Raw genomic sequence first — 12,740 nt, 5'->3', positions numbered from 1 at the left:
CCCACAGTGTGATACAGGCAGCACCTAAGGCAGGTAATAAACAACCTATTCCCCCCCCCCCCACCATAGATGCTGCTTGACTTGCTGAGTTCCTCCAGCATTTTGTATGTGTCTCAAGTTTTCCAGCCTCTGCAGAAATTTATTAGAGTTATGCACATCTTAATTAACTTTTGGCTAAAAAGAAAGTATAATCAGGTACTTTCTAACTCTTTCTTTCTACGGGCACTGCCTAACATGCTGAGTGTTTCCCGCAATCTCTGATTTCCAGCGCACTGTTTCGGAGTGGGGGTTCGGTACCCCGGCCTTCGCCAATGGCGCGCACATGAAGTTGAACTTGGTTTCGAAGTGGGGCACTAAGGCAGCAATCCCCAGCAGAGACCTCTTAAGTGGAACGGATCTGACAGCAGAGACTTCGAAGCATAACGTACTTAACGATTTTAAAATGGAGTACATTGAAATATCAATTCAAATTAACTTTTGTCTGCTTCCGCCTAAAGGCCTCCTGCCAAAGTATGATTGCGTAAGATCATCGTGTGTCTAAATATAGATCATCGTTATAAATAGGGCTGGCAGTGAGCAGGAGAAGCGTATTCGGTTCCTGAGCTGTTACAGTAAGTGTCCGATCGTTAGGTGAATTGCACCAGTGCGTTATAAACTTTGATTTACAACCATTAACGTAAGAGGGACGTGTGCTGCTTCTACTTTGATATTTTAAAAGAAATACCGTACACGTTTCTGACTTTATCAAGTTTCTGGTTTTCCCCAGCTTCACCCGGCCGGAAGAACACACTGTATTGAGCAGGCACTGCAGCCCAAGTCAGAGGAGCGATGAAAGTTCACGTCGGCGCGTCGGTGAAGCGCCCTGGAAGCCGGGGGACCGACCCCGCTCAAGGGTAAGTGCCCCGCAATCCTGCCTCGCTCTGTATTCGCCGACTGAGAGCAGTCCCGCGTCGGAGACTTTTGCGATGGGCGCCGTTCGGCTTTCAGTCGGCGGAATCCCATCCCACTCCTTACCTCCATTTCTAGCCGGCAATTAATTTAGTCTCCAAATCAAACGTCGTAAGCTTGAAAGAGTTGGGTACGGATTCTAGCTAGAGTTGGAAATTTGACCAAGATATTTTGTAGACGTTGGAAATCTTAATCAACGCTAGAATTAACAACTATTGTTTAGCTGCAACCAAAGAATAGTTCGGGATGGCCTGTGCCTATCTCTTCGACCGCGGGCGTTTTTCTTCAATATTAAGGAACATTTCGTGCTCATTAGGTATCTTAAGTGCGTGGCCGACGTTCGGCAGAAACGGGATTAATTTTGTGTTTTTTTTTGTTTAGAACCTGATCCAAAGGCTGTCAAGGAGTGTGCCATGGAGCTGAGGAAGGTCGGGGATCTGCTCAACTTCCTCCACATCATGCTGAATACTGTCAGCAAGATGTTTCAACTATCTACGTGAACCCCTCGGTTGAAGCTGCAACACCATGAAAAGATTGGAAAAAAAAAGTGGAATCGACTATCTTTAACTTCTCGGAAGTATTCGTGTCTGGGCATGTCAGCAACGGAGAACAGATTGCATTGATGTGGAAGTGAAGAAATAATATTGTGAGGATTTGTATTTAGAAGTAAGGTATGATGTGAGGATGGCCAGTAAAGTTACAAGCCGAAGATGAAGCAAAATCTGGAAGTGGAAGGATTTAGCTTGGGAAGTTGTAACTGCAAAAGCGCATTATAAAAAAAAAGCTGAGTAGAAATTTAACGTGTAACAAACGGAACCTTTTTTAACGTGACAAACTGAGCCTTTTTTTCCCAACTTAAATTTGTATACATGTTGGAGAAGTTTGTTGCTTATAGAGAAACTTTCTAATTGTGCAAACAGCTGCAAATATTAAAAAATGGATGCATGAGCTTTGTGTAAGTCATGAAAGACGTGTTGGATTTTTAGCGGTTTTATGAAAGATTATGTTTATTATATGTCTTTTGTGATACAATTAAATGTTTGAGATACATTTTCCATTATTGGTACAAAATTAAAGGAATGACGTACTGTAGCTACTATCTTTGTATGAGCAAAATTAAAGGATAGTTTGAGCTACTATCTTTGTATGAGCATTAGTGGGGGGAAATGTATTGTAAATGACTTAAACATTTTAAAAGTTCTCCAGTTTAATAGTGAACTTGGCATTAATCTAATATTTAGCTTTCTCAATTATTGTGTTATGACAAAGTGTTATAAGACAGAACTATTTGATCTAGTTTATACAAATACATTAAATCTTTAATTGTTCTCATAGTTTCATTTCTTTTATGTGGCCTCAGTACTACTAAAATGCTGGCTGTGATATACAAGCATGTGTATTAGGAGTAGGCACTCAAACCTGTTCTGCCAGTCTGTGAGAATATGGCTGCTGGTCTGTCTGCGCCTGTTACACCACTGGCATTTAAGGCAGCAGTGAATGTCCTCCATCTTTGTCTGAAAATACCATCCCAGACAGATACAGAAGGATTCTTCATTGATGTTTCCATAACAATTTTTTTGACCATTAAAGGTTGTCAGACCTGGGCTCTGGTGGACCTCCCTTAGTCTGGCCTCTGTCCTTTGACCTGTTTGGCATGGGTGACACTACCAAGAGCCAAAGCTTAAAGCCCTGACTCCAGCCAACACAGCCCTCCTGGTCATTGAGGCAGGCAAGCCTCCAAACCGTATGACAGAGTTGTTGTCCTTTTGGGGGAAGAACATGTTGATCCGTCTATAATTCTGCTTTCTTATTTATCTCTCAATAACCTTCCATCCCCTTATTTACAATTTCTTACTACTGTTTAAGTACATTCAAAAATTGTATTGTTAAGTGATCTAAAGACTCGTGTGGAGTTTTTTTTTAAAAGACCTGCTCAAATGGAGCTGTGGAGAATGGTATAAATACTAAAGCTACTGCCTCATTGTACCAGAAACCTGGGTTCAGTACTGACCGAGTGCTGCTTGTGTAAATTTTGCTGTGACCCTGGGAGTCTTCTGCGTGCTATAGTTTCCTTTCACACCATAAAGACAGATAGGTTTTTAAGATTATTAGAGGCGCGTATGTTGTTAAGTGGTGATATTGGTGGGGGGGAGGAGAATGTGGAGAGAATTTTTTTTTAAATGGCGATTAATGCAAGGTTAATTTTATTGGGGATTTAAAGGTCACTGCCAATTTGATGGGCTGGTTTGGTGCTTTGACCCAAATATAGCTGTAATGCACAAGGTCACAAGGATTAGGGATTGACTTATTTATTAACGTCCATGAAAAATTCCAGTGAAATGTGACATTAGAATCAGCGATCAACATGGTCTGAGGATTTGCTGGAGGCAGCCTGCAAGTGACTCTGTCCATCCAGTGCCAAAATAGCAAGCCCACAAGCTACTAACCCTAACTTATGCTTTTGGAAAATGGGACGAAGCTGGAACCTCAGAGGAAATCTACATTGTCACAGAGAGTGTGCAGTTCAAAAACTTGCACTCCCCTGTCTAAGTGTCTCCATTTTTTGGATTTTTGGTAAGATGCAAAGCTGAAACCAGGAGCAGGAATACGGGTAGGTCTAAGTGACATGAGATGCTTTTCTATTTTAATAATTCAGAGAAGAACAGTTTACAGAAGAGATTCTACTTGCAGATAAACCAAAACAATAGATTTTGAGTAAGAATTAAGCCAGTCTCTTGTGGGGTTAAGAGGTGAGAACAGGCATAGACCATTTGGACCTTTGACCTTTCTTTTGCCCCATTCATCAAGAACACAAGTGACTTACCACCTCAACACAATTTTCCTGTTCTATTCCTTCCAAAAAAAACTTTGGAAATCCAATTAAACTATATCCACAGGTTGGTTGTCTGTTCCATTAATTATGATGTCAAAAACTCCCATAGACTGGTCAAACATTTGTTTTTCATAAATTCATGCTAATTTGGGGTCAATGCTGTTTTGTTACTATACATTTCTGTAAAGGTTCCCACATTTTTACTGCCACTGACATTAGGCCAGAATTTTAACCTTTTTCTCTTTCACCTTTCTTAAACTGAGGGATCATATTTGTCACCCTTAAATCAATTGGACTCAACATTTTTTCAGACGAAAATCAGAGAGCCCACCGTCTCTTTTCACCCTTTTCAGAATTCTGGGAGGTTATTGAGTCCTCAGAATTTTTCAGTTTTTATTCTCATACCTTCCGGCTAGTGGTGTAGTGGCATCAGCACCGGCAAATGGTCCCGAGTTTGAATCCGGCCGGCTCCTTGCACACTTTTCATCCCTGATGGGTTAAGTGTCGAACTAGCAATTTAGACTCATAAGATAGTCCAAATGCTTTGGAAGTGGCAAAAATGCCATCCGACCCGCCACAAGGAAAGAAAAGGAGTAACAACAATTGTCATAGTCTTCACTGGTACTTGTTTCTATTTATTTCCCTCAATTATTCATTCTCAGTCGACCCTTGGTTCGGCAGTATTTTTGGAAGTTTTTATTCTTTCTTCCCTGAAGACTGACAGAGTAGTTGCTGGTTCTAGCACTCCTTATTCCCCATTATAAGTTCTGCCTCTGTCTGTAAGGGAGCAATACATATCCTCTTCAGTCTTTTCCTTTCTGCATACAAATTGAAGCTTTTACAGTCTACGTTAAGATCTTTACCATTGTCAATCATACCCTTATTTCTCCAGAGGGCAGTGAATCGGTGGAATTCATTGCCACAGGTTGCTGTGGAGGCCAAATCATTGGGTATGTTTAGAGGTTGATAGGTTCTTGATTAGTAAGGGTGTCAAAGGTTACGGGGGAAGGCTGGAGAATGGTGTTGAGAGGGATAATGAGTCAGCCATGTGGAATAGTGGGTCTAATTCTGCTCCTGTGTCTTATGGTCTTTATCAATTTCTTGGTCCTCCTTTGCTGATTTCCAAAAGGTTCTTTACACAGATAGTTATGCATGTACCAAATCCAATACCTGAATTATAAAAATGGTTTCAGGTGTTGATAAGCTTACTTCAGTGTCATGTGCCAGGAATGTTAGCTGTCAAGTCAAGTCAAGTCAAGTCAACTTTTATTGTCATTTCAACCATAACTGCTGGTACAGTGCATAGTAAAAATGAGACAACGTTTTTCAGGATCATGGTTTACATGACACAGTACAAGAAACTAGACTGAACTACGTAAAAAAACAACACAGAGAAAGCTACACTAGACTACAGACCTACACTGGACTGCATAAAGTGCACAAAAACAGTGCAGGCATTACAATAAATAATAAACAGGACAGTAGGGCAAGGTGTCAGCCCAGGCTTCGGGTATTGAGGAGTCTGATAGCTTGGGGGAAGAAACTGTTATATAGTCTGGTCGTAAGAGCCCGAATGCTTCGGAGCCTTTTCCCAGATGGCAGGAGGGAGAAGAGATTGTATGAGGGGTGTGTGGGGTCCTTCATAATGCTGTTTCCTTTGCGGATGCAGCGTGTAGTGTAAATGTCCGTGATGGCGGGAAGAGAGACCCCGATGATCTTCTCAGCTGACCTCACTATCCGCTGCAGGGTCTTGCGATCCGAGATGGTGCAATTTCTGAACCAGGCAGCTGCTCAGGATGCTCTCAATACAACCCCTGTAGAATGTGATGAGGATGGGGGGTGGGAGATGGACTTTCCTTAGCCTTCGCAGAAAGTAGAGACGCTGCTGGGCTTTTTTTGCCATGGAGCTGGTGTTGAGGGACCAGGTGAGATTCTCCGTCAGGTGAACACTGAGAAATTTGGTGCTCTTTACGATCTCTACTGAGGAGCTGTCGATGTTCAGCGGGGAGTGGTTGCTCCGTGCCCTCCTGAAGTCAACAACCATCTCTTTCGTTTTGCTCACATTAAGAGACAGGTTGTTGGATCTGTACCAGTCCGTTAGCCACTGCACCTCCTCTCTGTAAGCTGACTCGTCGTTCTTACTGATGAGACCCACCACGGTGGTGTCATCGGTGAACTTGATGATATGGTTCGAGCTGTGTGTTGCAGCACAGTCGTGGGTCAACAGAGTGAACAGCAGTGGACTGAGCACACAGCCCTGGGGAGCCCCCGTGCTCAGTGTGATAGTGTTGGAGATACTATTCCCGATCTGGACTGACTGAAGTCTCCCAGTCAGGAAGTCTAGGATCCAGTTGCAGAGGGAGGTGTTCAGGCCCAGTGGGCTCAGCTTTCCAATCAGTTTCTGAGGGATGATTGTGTTGAAAGCTGAACTGAAGTCTATGAACAGCATCTGAACGTATGTGTCTTTTTTGTCCAGGTGGGTTAAGGCCAGGTGGAGGGTGATGGCAATGGCGTCGTCTGTTGAGCAGTTGGGACGGTACGCAAACTGCAGGGGGTCCAGTGAGGGGGGCAGCAGGGTCTTGATATGCCTCATGATGAGCCTCTCGAAACACTTCATGATGATGGATGTGAGTGCAACGGGACGGTAGTCATTTAGACAGGACACTGAAGACTTCTTCAGCATGGTGACGATGGTGGCGGCCTTGAAGTACGTTGGAATGGTGGCGCTGCTCAGAGAGATGTTGAAGATGTCAGTGAGCTGTGTGAGTGGCGCCCTACTTTTTATAAACTCTTGGATTCTACCAAGCACCCACTAATTCATTTAAAAGTTGTTGAATGACAAAACAGCTCGCCTCTTCTGCTCTCCTCCGTGAGGATCAAGGATGCCTTGCCTCGCTCCAGTTTGGAGGGTTCTGATATAGAGTCATGGTGCACTACAGCACAGCCCTTCTGCCCATCTAGTCTATGCTGAACTATTACTGTGCCTAGTTTTATTGACCCACACCAGCTAGTGATGCATTGGCATCAGCACCAGACTTTGAGGAAAATGGTCTCGGGAAGTGGCCTGGTCGAGGGAAGTGGCCTGGTCTCGGGAAGTGGCCTGGTCTCAGGAAGTGGCCTGGTCGAGGGAAGTGGCCTGGTCTCAGGAAGTGGCCTGGTCTCAGGAAGTGGCCTGGTTGAGGGAAGTGCTAGTCTTTGGCTCGAGAGTCTTCGGCGAGGAGACTACGCCAGGCACAATTGCAGAGGGTGAAGACATGACTGCTAAGCTGATTCAGTGTGCTACGTGCATGATGTGGGAGGTCAGGGACACTGATGGTGCCTCCGGCTGCTACAGCTGTGGAAAGTGTGTCCAGATTCAGCTTCTGAAGGAACATGTTGCAGCACTGAAGAAAGAACTGGATGACCTCAGGTTTATCCATGAAAACGAGGGTTTTCTGGACAGGACCTACAGTGAGGTCGTTACACTGAGGATACCGGAAGAGAGAAAGGGGGCGACGATGAGGAAGGAAAGGATGCTTGAAGTACAGGAGACCCCAGGGGATGTACCTCTCGTAAACAGGTTCACCCTCTTGGAAGCTGTCAGGACAGAAGATGCTGCCAGTCTGAGAGGCGGACAGGTCTGCGAGCCGAAAATTGGTGAGTCAGACATCAGGAAGAGCCGTGGTAGTTGGGGACTCCATAGTAAGAGATACGGAAAGGGGCTTCTGCGGCAACAGGTGAGATTTAAGGATGGTGTGTTGCCTCTTTGGTGCTAGGATCCAGGACATCACGGACCGATTGCAGGGAATCCTCAAGGGTGAAGGTGAACGGCCGGAAGTGGTAGTGCATGTCGGCACAAATGACATTGGGAAGAAGAGGAAGGACATTCTGCAGCGGGACTTCAGAGAACTCGGAAGAAGGCTGAAAAGCAGGACTTCGTCTCTGGTTTGCTTCCAGTTCCTCGTGCTGGAGAGGGCAGGAACCGGGAGATAATGGATCTGAATGTGTGGCTGAGGAACTGGTGCAGGAAGCAAGGATTTACATTCTTGGACCACTGGGATCTGTTTTGGGGTAGGGATGAATTGTACAAAAGGGATGGGTTGCACCTTAATAGGTGGGGGACCAGCATTCTGGCAGACAGGTTTGCCACTGCAACACAGATGTGTTTAAACTAAGTAGTGGGGGGGGAGGGGATGAACTGGAAATATAAGGACGGAGTTAAAGGGAAAGTGAAAATAAGAAAAGTTAAAAAGGACAACAGAATCAATGGAGTAGAAAGCTCAAGAAGAGATCATACAGTATGGCCAAGTGAAATAGGAATTGATATGAAAGGAGAGGGGAGTACCGAATTAAAAGTATTATATATGAATGCACGAAGTATAAGGAATAAAGTAGATGAGCTTGAGGCTCAGTTGGAAATCGGCAAGTACGATGTTGTGGGAATAACTGAGACATGGCTTCAAGCGGACAGGGCCTGGGAAATGAATATTCAAGGATATACATCTTATCGAAAGGAGAGACTGACTGGCAGAGGGGGTGGGGCAGCTCTGTTGGTGAGGAATGATATTCAGTCCCTTGCGAGGGGAGACATAGAATCTGGGGATGTAGAGTTAGTATGGATAGAACTGAGAAATTCTAAGGGTAGAAAGACCATAATGGGAGTTATCTACAGCCCCCCCAACAGCAGTCTGGATGTAGGGTGTAAGTTGAATGAAGAGTTAAAATTGGCATGTCGCAAAGGTAGTGATACAGTTGTCATGGGGGATTTCAACATGCAGGTAGACTGGGAGAATCAGAATGGTACTGGACCCCAAGAAAGGGAGCTTGTGGAGTGCCTCCGAGATGGATTCTTAGAACAGCTTGTACTGGAGCCTACCAGGGAGAAGGCAATTCTAGATTCAGTGTTGTGCAATGAACTGGATTTGATCAGGGACCTCGAGGTAAAGGAGCCATTAGGAGGTAGTGACCATAATATGATATGTTTTAACCTACAATTTGAGAAGGAGAAGGGAAAATCGGATGTGTCAGTATTACAGTTGAACAAAGGGAACTATGGAGCTATGAGGGAGGAGCTGGCCAAAGTTCAATGGAACAATACCCTAGCAGGGAAGACAGTGGAACAAAAATGGCAGGTATTTCTGGAAATAATGCAGAAGGTGCAGAATCGGTTCATTCCAAAGAGGAAGAAAGATCCTAAGGGGAGTAAGGGGTGGCTGTGGCTGACGAGGGAAGTAAAGGGCAGTATAAAAATAAAAGAGAAGAAGTATAACATAGCAAAGATGAGCAGGAAACCGAAGGACTGGGAAGCTTTTAAAGAGCAACAGAAGTTAACAAAAAAGGCAATACACCAAGAAAAAATGAGGTACGAAGGTAAACTAGCCAAGAATATAAAGGAGGATAGAAAAAGAATGCCAATGACATGCTGGCTTTTATAACACGAGGAACTGAGTATAGGAGTAAAGAGGTCCTTCTGCAGCTGTACAGGGCCCCGGTGAGATCCCACCTGGAGTATTGTGTGCAGTTTTGGTCTCCAAATTTGAGGAAGGACATTCTTGCTATTGAGGGAGTGCAGCGTAGGTTCACAAGGTTAATTCCTGGGATGGCGGGACTGTCATATGTTGAAAGATTGGAGTGACTGGGCTTGTATACACTGGAATTTAGAAGGATGAGAGGGGATCTGATTGAAACATATAAGATTATTAAGGGATTGGACACACTGGAGGCAGGAAGCATGTTTCCGCTGATGGGTGAGTCCAGAATTAGAGGCCACAGTTTAAGAATAAGGGGTAGGCCATATAGAACAGAGTTGTGGAAAAACTTTTTCACCCAGAGAGTGGTGGATATGTGGAATGCTCTGCCCCAGAAGGCAGTGGAGGCCAAGTCTCTGGATGCATTCAAGAAAGAGTTAGATAGAGCTCTTATAGATAGCGGGGTCAAGGGATATGGGGAGAGGGCAGGAACAGTGTACTGATTGTGTATGATCAGCCATGATCACAGTGAATGGTGGTGCTGGCTAGAAGGGCCGAATGGCCTACTCCTGCACCTACTGTCTATTGTCTATTGAATCCAGCCAGCTCCTTCCGTGCTGGATCGCGTGTTGAGCTAGCAACTCAGCCTTGTATCCATCAGGAACATTCTTCAGCAGCACTGTGTATACAGACAGGGCCCTTATTATTCTTAAAGATCCCACCCATTCATCTAACATCCTCTTTGACTTTCTACCATCAGGCAGGAGGCTACGATGTATGAAAACAAGAATGATCAGGATGGGAAAGAGTTTCTTTTCTCAGGTCATTAGGCTTCTGAAGACCCTGCTGCAATGTATTCAAATTATCACTGGTTAATCAGTGCAATATTTAATACTAATGCACTTTTGTTTGTTATTTATGTGTGATCCATCTGTAGATTTTAACCTTACCTTCATAAGTTATCATGTGTTATGTGTACACCCTAGTTTGAAGAAATGTCTTATTTCTGTATACATTATATTGGTTATATATATGATATACATGTATATAGTTAAATGACAATAAATTTTACTTGACTGAAATGCTAAAGAAATGGCAAAGTTGCTGCCTGATGCTGCACAGGGCAAACAGAGGAACAACAACACCTGCAGCATAGCTCTCCGTACTCCTCCCATCCATGGACTTCTCTTAAATGTTGAAATCCACCACTTCCTCTAGCAGCTCGTTCCACACTTGCACCACCCTCTGAGTGGAGTTCCCCCTCAGGTTCCCCTCAAATATTTTACCTTTCAATTTTAACCCATGACCACTAATTCTTGTTTCACCCAAATTCAGTGGAGAAAGAAAGCCTGCTTGCATTTACCCTATCTATACCCCTCAGAATTTTGCATACCACTATCAAATCTGCCCTCACTCTCCTACGCTCCAGGGAATATAGTCCTAATCTATGCAGTCTTTCTCTATAACTCAGGTTCTTGAGTCCTGGCAACATCCATGTATCATTTCAACCCTGTTGATAACTTTCCTGTAGGTAGGTGACCAGAACTGTACAATACTCCAAATTTAGTCTCACCAATGTTATATACAACTTCAACATGACATCTATATGGTTAACAAACACTGACTCCTCTACGGATGAGGCAGGTGGAGGCTGCTCTGTTGGGTAGGTTGATAGTCTGGTGTGGTGCTCTCCTTCAGCCACTAGTAAGTAATGTGTAGGGCCAAATGGCCTAATTATGCTCCATCGAAACTGCTCTGCGATTTCATCATGTCTGATCCATTTTCCCTCCCAGTCCCAATCTCCTGCCTTTTCCCCACATCCCTTCATGCCTTGACTAATCAAGGCCATCTGCCTTAAATACACCATAGCCAGCTGTGGCAACAAATCCCAAGGACTCACCACTCTGTGGCTAAAGAAATTCCTCTGTATCTCCATTGAAAATGGACGATCCTCTATTCTGAGGCCGTGTTCTCTGGTCCTAGATTCCCGCACCATAGGAAACATCCTCTCCACATCCACTCTGATGAGGCTTCTCAACGTTTGATAAGTTTCAATGACGCCATCCCTCATTCTTCTGAATTCCAGTGAATAGAGGCCCAGAATCATCAACTGCTCCTTATACGACAGGTCTTTCAATCCCAGAATAATTCTTGTGAATCTCCTTTCAACCCTCTCCAATGTCAGCACATCCTTTCTTGGATAAGGGGCTCAAAACTGCTCTCAGTACTCCAAATGAGGCCTCACCAGTGCTTTGTAAAGCTTCAACATTACATCCTTATATAGGACATAATGTGTGATCCCGATATCTAGCCTCAAGCTTCTCAATGCCATGCCATGCTTACTTTCTACTTCTAGCTGTCATGGGACCGAGGTCCCCAACAGGCCACCAGGGCTGCGACAATGCTGCGATCTCTCGTTACACTTTCTGTGGATTTTCTAAACAGGTTCAATGAGATATCTTGCTAAAAATTCAAGTTGTACGCTTTTTGGATTGTACAAGAGCAGCATTTAGCAGGAGTTGGTTGATGTGCAAGAAACAATTAGAGTTCACGAAGATTGCTGGAAATAAGTGATCTGTTTGTCACCATTAAATCCATTTTGGTTCTTGATATATTCAAATCACTAGTTAAAGGGAAGATAGTCTCTTTAAACTAATGGTGAAGTAGGAGATTGAATAAAAAGCAAGGGAACTGCAAAAGACTGCAAAAATATACCAGTAAACAGAACTACAGGTACAGTAGGTGGTAGTTTAATCTAGATTAATGTGAAATGATTCATATTACAGAAAATAAGCAGTGAGTTGGGGTCTATTTAGCGAGGTGTAGATCGGGGAACATGTCTGTCCTTTGTGCAATACAGAGAGTTTCTGTTTCAGTTGTTTAACAGTAGTTATAGACGACCACGTGGGTTATTGGTGTGTCACACATGCTACCACTAAATATGTACAAGCTGTCAGCAGGTTACTCTATATAATGGTCCTTAGAGAAGTCTGAGCACTATGAGTGTAAATAATGTGAACTTCTTTTAGGTGCCAAGAAATACAGAACCACGTGTAGCCACAAGTAGCACAACATCACGTCCTCATGCAGGGTTTTTGACCTGAACCGTTCGACAATTCCTTTTCTTCCACTGACAATGCCTGACCGGCTGACTTCCTCCATTGCTGTTCCAGATTCCCGCATCAGCAGCAGTTTCTCTTGAGCCCGCACGTGTAAGTCATTCACCTTCTCGCCCCATACATTTAGATCATGGCTAAATACACAAACATACCAATTTCAGTTTTGAAAGGTCACTTGATGTAATCTCAGTGGTTTTTAGGGGGAACTACATGTAACCAGGAAGCAATTCCTGACAGCATCACTAACAGTTCATAGTCATTTCAAGTTTATTCTCTCATTTTACTGGACTGTCTCTCTCTGTTGAAAATAATTCCTCTCTCCTACCTCTCAAATCTTTACACACTTTAATTACTGCTGGCCAATGGAACAGGCATGGTTTAAATGACCTATCC

General features: G+C 43.9%; 1 long non-coding RNA gene across 1 annotated transcript; it reads left to right on the top strand.

Moving 5' to 3' along the window:
- Positions 1 to 472: 472 nt before the first annotated feature.
- On the top strand, positions 473 to 2,276 carry LOC140737705 (uncharacterized). The gene is made up of 3 exons (XR_012101237.1): positions 473 to 611; positions 767 to 893; positions 1,330 to 2,276. It is a non-coding gene; the product is annotated as an uncharacterized lncRNA (long non-coding RNA).
- Positions 2,277 to 12,740: the final 10,464 nt, after the last annotated feature.

This window comes from Hemitrygon akajei, chromosome 13, assembly GCF_048418815.1.
Source record: "Hemitrygon akajei chromosome 13, sHemAka1.3, whole genome shotgun sequence".
NCBI lineage: Eukaryota > Metazoa > Chordata > Chondrichthyes > Myliobatiformes > Dasyatidae > Hemitrygon > Hemitrygon akajei.
The sequence above is the reverse complement of the archived record's forward strand: the minus strand, read 5'-3'. Positions and strand labels throughout refer to the sequence as shown.